This window comes from Triticum aestivum, chromosome 3A, assembly GCF_018294505.1.
Source record: "Triticum aestivum cultivar Chinese Spring chromosome 3A, IWGSC CS RefSeq v2.1, whole genome shotgun sequence".
Lineage (NCBI taxonomy): Eukaryota > Viridiplantae > Streptophyta > Magnoliopsida > Poales > Poaceae > Triticum > Triticum aestivum.
The window spans coordinates 727043455-727052638 of NC_057800.1; the positions used below are offsets into that span (position 1 = coordinate 727043455).

The 9184-nt window shown below is 44.6% G+C and overlaps 1 pseudogene; it reads right to left on the reverse strand.

The window, feature by feature from the left end:
* Positions 1-7657: 7657 nt before the first annotated feature.
* Positions 7658-7755, reverse strand: LOC123063884 (uncharacterized; annotated as a pseudogene).
* Between the last annotated feature and the right edge of the window lie 1429 nt (positions 7756-9184).

A 9184-nucleotide genomic window follows, 5' to 3' on the forward strand; every position in this document is an offset into this window, starting at 1 on the left:
GTGTATTCAAAATTTGAAAACTTTTTTTTGGAATCCTATAGCCTTCCTTTTGGTGTGTAAAACCGATTATAGTAGCATATTGTACTAGTTCTAATAAACTATATAAAAGATATCACATAATATATTGTATTGGTAAAAATTGATCATAACTTGGTACTATGCAACATAAAGAAGTAAAATTTGTTCAACATATCTTGGCAAAATGTAAGATATATAGAGGATAGAAAATACAAATGATAAGAAACCTTACCAATTACAGGATGACATTGACATCCTTGATGCTTTGAAAATGAGTGAAGGTGTCCTCATCCTTAATTCCAAGAAAAAATATTCCCTTTCAATGAATGTGGCCAAATAATCATTCAAGTATTTCTGCCCCATCTTGCTTCTTATAGCTTGTTTTTTATATAGTTCATTGATTTAAAGACTCTCTCACCCCCAGCTATTGCAACAGGAAGAACTAGCACCAATTTGAGAAGTTTGCAAACAATTTCATACCATGTTACACATCTAACAGCGGGGTCTACAACAGAGCCTATGTTGCAGTCGAAAGTATTGCAACAAAGATTTGCAAACCGAGAGTATGGGCTTGGTTGCTCTGCACCGTATTATTAAAGATTAATCAAATGGTGGCGGAGGCGCCTGACATGCATGTATTATCAACCGGGTGAACACAGTTTCTTCCCTTTCCATGAAGACCGAGAAAGGGGTATGCCCTCCAACACCACTAGCCCACAACCAATGAAAACCCACTCCTGCTCTAGTTTCGATGTGTCGTAACCAGTACTTCTTCCCCATTTGCCACATGTCTCCGTTGACCATACACACTGCTTTCCCCTATCTCTTATCTCTGGAAGTGTCACATTATCGATGTCTTCAACCAAATAGAGCCCAACGGTGTGCGCCTCATCGATGCACGCCACCCACCTCTGCACATGTTGCACGCCGCCACCCCACACCCACGCCTTGTCAGCTCTCCATTGGTCTCCTCCGCATCATCGAAGAGAGATGCAAGAGAGAGAGAGAGAGAGAGAGAGAGGAAAAGGTAAAAATAAAATAAAATATGGCTCACTGACAATTGTGACCCATTTGTTAGGTTGGGTATTGGGAATGAGTTCATTGGTGTCATGCTACAATAGTGTACCAGTGAACCCTAGTAAATTATCGAGAGAGTCCCAATAATCACTCTTAATGTAAGTTTTTGGAATCTGGTGGAGATGCTCAGCCAACACTTGCATCTAGTTTCTCGCGGTAAATCAAGCATGCAATCCATGATGTGAAGATAGATAAATGCTGCATTAGTTTTGCGCCTCTATTATTCACAATAGCAATCTTTTAGTGTACACCATTTTTATTCTGTTTTTGCAATTTAGGCATCCAATTGTTTTTGTATAACCATTTCTCTTTAGCTACCAGACACACAACACTTCCCTTAAGTGCTCAAGAAGCTGTGAGAGAATAAAAGGTTCGAGCATATTGGTCGGCCCATATAGGCCTCCTATGCATATTTCTCGCGGTAAATCAAGCATGCAATCCATGGTGCCGACCAAACGCGTACCCCCCCCCCCCCCCCCCAAATGTAACTGGGCATTGGCATTTTTTCTTTTCCCCTATTTCCAGTGTGGTTTTTTCCTGGGTTTTATTTTTTACTATTTTTTCCTTTTATGAGTTTCCCCATTATTTATAATTTTTCAGTTCCTGCCTTTTTCCTTTTAAAATTCATGAACATTTTGTAATTCCCTATTTTTTAAGTTCTTGATTTTTTTTAAATTCTAGAACATTTATGAAAATTGGGAAGAATTTCAAATTCCTATCAAAAAATTCAAATTAATGAATTTTTGTAAAAAATAAAAAGCAGTTTTAGTTTTAGGAAAAAAATATGAAAAAGTTGAATTTTTTAGAATCATTGACATCTTTTAAGTTTATGAACATTTTAGGCAATTACATGCTTATTTTTGAATCTCGTGAACATTTCATGAAGTATCCAATCATTTCTTAAAGCTAAACGCTGTGATTCTGCCAGCAGATCACACGCAATGCATCCGCCGCCTGCTACATCCAACACATATCTTTATGTACTCTCCGCCTTACACTTGCACCCATGGCTGATGCTCCAGCGTGCACGCCCGAGCTCCACTCCGGCCACCATCAGCCTAGTTGCGCTGCTCCAGACTCCCCTCTCGTCATCTGTCATCGCTCCGACTGACAATGCTATTTTAAACTTTTCGCAATAAAGGCTTTGTTGCAAAAGGTGGCCCGCAACATCATCATTGTTGCATAAATTTCTTGATTCGCACCGCTGACGACATCATCTTTTTAGTGAAATGTTTTGTGCAACATTATTCATGTTGCGAAAGTCCTCCTGCAATATCATCTATGTTACAAAAAAGGTGAAGACGAAAAAGATAATTCTGCAACACCACCACTATTTCAAAAGTCCTCCCGCAACATTATCTATGTTGGAAAAAAAGTTAAAAAATAAAAATAGAAAGGGCAAAAGTTGGTGGTTTTGCAACAAAGAATTATTGCAGAGTGAGTTGTGCAACATCTGCTTTGTTGCAATTTCAGACGAACCTTAGTTGGGAGATCAGACGGCTATTTGCGCCTTAATCCAACGACTGAGGAGGAGGCGGATCTTTTAAATAGATCCACCGGTCGGCGCGTAGCACGGCCCTTTTTTTAAATCGACAAGGTTAAATGTGAGAGTATTTGATTATTTGTTTTTTCTCTAAATGTTTTTAGAAAATCAGCTTAGCACCGACTGGCACAGGTACAGACAAACCGCTGCCCGTATAAAACCGAAGGAAAATACTACAAAATCCCTAAATGGGCCGGGCCACTGCAGCGTGGTTGTACGAAACCTGGCAGATAGGAGAGTAGTCCACGGTCTGCTCCCATTCCTCAGCCCATAAATAAAAATGCCATCGTCCGATCTATGGGCAAAACCCTAACCCCTCTTCCTCCACATTTCCGATCTCCCTCCGCCCCGCAGAAAGCAACGAGAGTCTGCCATCAAGGTACGCCGGGAGCTGTTTTGTTTTGTCTACTAGTCTTATTCATATTGGCGACGTGTCGCATGTGATCGATCTCTAGAGCGTACTGTCATTGTGATGTAGGATTATACTGATAGATAGATATACATAATTATACTGTTCATCACTTTCCCTGCGGAAGAAATTAACTCTTCATCGAAGAGAACGCACCATGGACCATCATATCTATTACTAGATGGATACGGAGGAGGAGGGGGGGGGGGGGGGGGTGCTCAGGCCAGGTGTGTGCGAGCCTGGAGCACCTCGATCCCAACCACCGTCCTGAGACGTCATTAGAAAAGCTGTTCGTGGTGTCTTCATGAAGAAGACGACCGGAACGTTTTCTTCTTTTCTTAAAGTTAATTGGTGATGGGCGACATTACTCAGGCTGCGCAGTGTAAATCTGGGTGAAAGAGTTTGCTGTATCGGCCAGCAGGGACTCGTACGTGTATATATGGACGATCAGGAGTACAGGAGGCGTACGTTGGTTTAGATTGACTTGGCTCGTAAGAAACTATACAGAGACGAAGCCATATCGATCCAACCTAACGTACATAATTACAATACGTAAATACAACAAGTCCTTGCCCTACACGTACAGGATTACAAGTATTCCAACATCCTCTCTCAATCACAACTTATCTAAGTTGAGATTGCGCCGAAAAGCTTCTTGCTGCCTCACTGTCAAAGGCTTCGTAAATCCATCTGCAACTTGATCTCCTGTCGGTATAAACCGAATGTTTAGTAACTTATTTGCTACTCTTCCTCTGACATATGTTTAGTTCTAGCATGAAACACAGAATTTGCTGACAGATAAGTGGCACCAAGATTATCACACCACAATGTTGCTGCTCGTGATTGGCAAATACCAAGTTCCTTTAGCAATGATTGTACCCGAATTACCTCTGCTGTTGCATTTGCAAGGGACTTATATTCTGCTTCTGTGCTAGATCTAGATACTGTGGGCTGCTTTCGTGCAGTCCATGAAACAAGATTGCATCCAAAATATAGCAAAACCTCCAGTGGACCTTCTGTCATCAGGACAGCCTGCCCAATCAGCATCAGAAAAAGCACTAACAAGAGATGAATCTGACTTCACAAGTTTTAGCCCAACAGAAGATGTATATCTGAGATACCGAATAATTCTCTTCACTGCTTACCAATGAACCATAGTGGGAGCATGCAAAAACTGATACACCTTATTTACTGAGAATGATATATCAGGTCTAGTTAGTGTTAAATATTGCAGCGCACCAACTATGCTCCTGTACCTGGTAGAATCTTCTCCCCCAAGTAGCTCGCCTTCTGCCAAGGACAATTTCTCTGATGTAGATAATGGTGTAGTGACCGGCTTACAATCCTTCATGCCAGCTCTCTTTATTATGTCTGCAATATATTTTCCTTGAGACAAAATAATTCCATTGTGTACTGATGTTACCTCTATTCCCAAGAAGTAATGCAAGTCTCCCAGATCCTTCAGTGAGAAATCTCCACGCAGATCACGGAGTAGTGCTTCGACTGCCTCTGAGCATGAGCTTGTGACAATAATATCATCAACATAAATAAGCATAAATATAGTTATTCCATTTCTGCTATAGAAAAATAGAGAGGTATCTGCCTTTGAAGGAGTAAAACCAAGTGACTGTAGTTTGGTGGATAGACGAGAGTACCATGCACGTGGTGCCTGTTTCAACCCATATAGTGCTTTGTCTAACTTACACAGAAAACCAGGTTTCTTGGGATCCTCATACCCTGGTGGTTGCCTCATATAGACCTCCTCTTCCAGAACACCATGAAGGAACGCATTCTGCACATCCAATTGTCTCATACACCACCCTTTTAACACAGCAACAGACAGAATTAACCTGATCGTCGCTGCCTTCACTACAGGACTAAAGGTGTCCTCGTAGTCAATGCCATAACGTTGCTTGAAGCCTTTAGCAACTAAGCGTGCTTTGTACCTGTCAACAGTACCATCATGTTTGCGCTTAACTTTATATACCTACTTACAGTCAATAATGTTAAGTCCTCTCTGAAACGGAACAAGATGCCATGTCTCATTTCTCATGAGAGCAAGATATTCTACATCCATAGCCTCTCTCCACTTTGCATCACCAAAAGCCTCTTGCAGAGTGTCAGGTTCTCCTGTACTGCAGAAACCAGCCCAACGAATACAGCCGTCCTTATATTCTTTAGGGCGAAAAATACCACTTTTTGACCGTGTATGTGCTTGTGAAGGCGGCTGGGAAGGTTGGCGTGGCTGTGGCACAAAAATCGCAGAAGATCGGGCGCCCGCTGCAGCATCAGGGGCCGATCGATCCGTCTCGGATCGTGAATCCGCAGGCCCATCATGGGCCGCGACGGGTGAATCGGGGCGGCCCACTTCCATTGATAGGCCGCCACTTGGCGAGCCACCAGCAACGCACGCGGAATCGACCACGTCCTCCACTCGGGGGCGCCCACCTGGTGAAGCGGGGGCCGTTCGCTCCTGGGCCGACCCGCACGAGGCGCGAGGAGCAGTTTCCAGGGGCTCCCGCCGCGTCAGGGTGTCAGGTACAGATCCCGTGGCAGATTCGCTGCCATCCAGGGAAGCGCCGGATCCCGTGCGGGCAGGTGAGTCCGCTTGGCTTGCCGTGCCTTGATCTGCTGTGGCTATTTCATCCTGCATAAAATCATCTCCAAAAGCACTGTTTTCGAAACTGTGAACATCAACAGTATTGGAAATTGACAAATGATCATTACGCTCATTATTCCCATGATTTAAAGGAGTGAATGGATTGAGGAGATTTTGTGGTAATAGAAGGATTTCTGCTCGAAGTTGTGCGCCGGCATTAGGATGAAGATTCGAAAAAGGAAAAATTGATTCATCAAAAACAACATCTCTGGATATATAAACTCGACCAGTGGTGACATCGAGACACTTATACCCTTTATGAAGGCCACTATAGCCTAGAAAAACACACTGTTTGGAACGAAATTGAAGTTTGTGTTGATTGTAGGGACGAAGATTGGGCCATACCGCACACCCAAAAATGCGTAAGAAAGAATAATTGGGTTTCTCATGTAGAAGACGCTCCATGGGTGTTTGGAAATTAATGACCTTGCTAGGAAGTCTATTAATAAGATAGACAACGGTAAGAAAGGCTTCATCCAGAATTTAAGTGGCATGGATGCATGAGCAAGGAGTGATAGACCAACTTCAACTATATGACGATGCTTACGTTCAGCTGAACCATTTTGCTGATGAGCATGGGGGCATGATACATGATGAGAAATACCAATACGGTTGAAAAAATTGTTCAACTTACGGTATTCACCCCCCCCCCCCCAGTCAGTTTGCAAAGCAAGGATTTTTTTTATCAAATAGACGTTCTACATGATGCTGAAAATCATGAAATTTCTGAAACACCTCAGATCTATTTTTGAGCACATAAATCCAAGTAAACTTACTGAAATCATCGACAAAGCTTACATAATATTTATTTCTGCTCACTGAAGGTGTAGCAGGACCCCATACACCGGAGAAAATAAGCTCTAAAGGAGCACTAGACACACTCGTTGAACTAGGATACGGAAGCTGATGGCTTTTCGCCTTTTGACAGGCATCACAAACTGACTCGTTGTTTTTACTGGAGAAAGGGAGACGATTTTCCTTAAGAACTTTGTCGACCACCACATATGAGGGATGTCGTAGACGCCTATGCCACCGAGAGGAAGATGGTTTGCTTGCTGAAAAAGCTTGTCGTCCATGAATCAACGGCTTGGACTGTAGGGGATAAAGGCCACCCCTACTCTGAGCGTGGAGTAGAACCTTGCCTGTTACCTGGTCCTTAACAGAAATAAATTTAGGCCAAAACTCAATGTAAGTAAGATTGTCATGACCAAGTTTGTGAGCTGAAATAAGATTTTTTGTTGCAGATGGAACATGTAGGACATTCTTAAGATGTAAAGGACGATCATGGGTATGAATTTGCGTTTGACCAATATGTTCTATTTCCATACCTGCTCCATTTGCTGCATGAACTTGCTCGTTGCCGTGGTAGCGATCATGGACCGTGAGCTTGCTTAGCTCACCCGTAATGTGGTCGGTAGCTCCGGTGTCGACGTACCAATTGGTGTCAACACCATAGGAGTTTGTCATCATGTTCACCGTCTTCTTCGGTGTTGCCGGTGGTGTGCGGAAACGTTTGTCATGCCTCTTCCAGCAGCGGTAAGCTTCGCGACCTTCGCGACGAAAAATTTGGCACTGCTCTTCAGAAGCATTGCCGCCGCCGCCGCCCTGGTAGTCGCCACCGCCGCCTTGGTAGCCGCCACCGCCGCCTTGGTAGCCGCCGCCACCGCCTTGGTAGCCGCCACCACCGCCTTGGTAGCCCCCGCCTCCTCCTCCTTGTTTTGGCGGCTTGTTCTGGTAGCCACCACCGTTGCTACTCCCGCGACCATCATAGCCGCTGCGACCACCATAGCCGCTGTTCCCCCTGTTATTCCAGCGGTTGCCGCTGTTGGAGGGGCCACGCCCTCCTTTGTTAGAGAGGTTGGCAGAATAATATCCGCCAGGAGCCTGGGCCTCGAGGCGACTCTCAGCCGCCAGAAGCTGCCCGTACAGGTCGCCGAGAGAGATGGGGTCCCCTCGAGCAGTTGTGGCCGAGATTGCAGACATGAACGGGTTGTAGTCGCTGTCGAGCCCAGAAAGAATCTGCGAGATTAAATCATCATCATCAATCTTTTTACCAATTGCAGCCATCTCATCAGCAATCCCCTTCATCTTCATGAAGTAGGCCGATGCCGTCATCTCGCCCTTCTTTGTGTTGGAGAGTTGGCCGCGGAGCTGGATTGCTCGCGCCCGGGATTGGGATGAGTACATCTCCGTGATTGCCTTCCAGAGAGGAGCCGAGGACGTGATGTCCGAGACCTGCGCCAGGACCTCCCGTGAGAGAGATCCCATCACATACGCCAACACCTGTTGATCTTGATAGACCCATAGATCGTACAGGGGATTGGCTACTTGCTCCAGGCCGCTCTTGTCAGCCTTCTGGACCTCGATGAATTCCGAGGGTGCGACGGTGGTGCCGTCCATGTAACCAAATAGGCGAGCGCCTCTGATTTGGGGAAGAACTTGGGCTTTCCAGAGAAGAAAATTTTCCCTGGTGAGGCGCTCGGTGACTTGCTGGCTAAAGGGATTGGAAGGCAGACTAGGGGAGGAAGACGACGCCATGGCTGGGGATGTGCAGGAAGAGGTTTTAGGCTCTGTATACCATGTAAATCTGGGTGAAAGAGTTTGCTGTATCGGCCAGCAGGGACTCGTACGTGTATATATGGACGATCAGGAGTACAGGAGGCGTACGTTGGTTTAGATTGACTTGGCTCGTAAGAAACTATACATAGACGAAGCCATATCGATCCAACCTGACGTACATAATTACAATACGTAAATACAACAAGTCCTTGCCCTACACGTACAGGATTACAAGTATTCCAACACGCAGGAAGCACATTCATCTATCTCAAATTAATAGGTTTATTTTGGAAAGATGGAATAAGCTTATCGTTTGCAGCGGTGCTGATCCCTTTTTGCAGGTTAAACCATATTGCAATTTGGCGTATATTAAATAGGAATGAGAAATACCTAATAATTGAGATAAAGGAAATTTGGCTTGATCTCCTATGTGTCGCCCCTTGTCTAGTTGTCTGTGACCAACGTGTGATCTCATGTGTGCCCTAGGCGGATACACCTCATCACCGGCTCTAGCACAAGCACTCTGAGGAGCGAGTCACCGAAAGGGTACGGCATCGCCCACAAGCCACCTACGCAACGCGATTTCCGAGAACCAGGCCCCCCAAAATCTAAGAACCAGGCCTGAATTCTTGTTATATATACGGCATCTAACTGACTCAGATACTTTATTTTGAAATTTCTACTTTTATGAACATAAAGGAATAATAGAAAAATAAACTGAGATGGCCTTAGATCGTTATATGTATGCATTGGTCAACCTTTGTGACTAAATTTTGCTTGGTGCCTCTACCACGTTACCTGTTGCAAGTGTAAATAAAAGCTGGACAGTCGCTCTCGTTCTGTTCAACTAATCACTACTGGAATTTTTGAGTTTCCCGAGTACCGGAAAAACTCGGTGAAAGCCGTTTCACACTCGGCA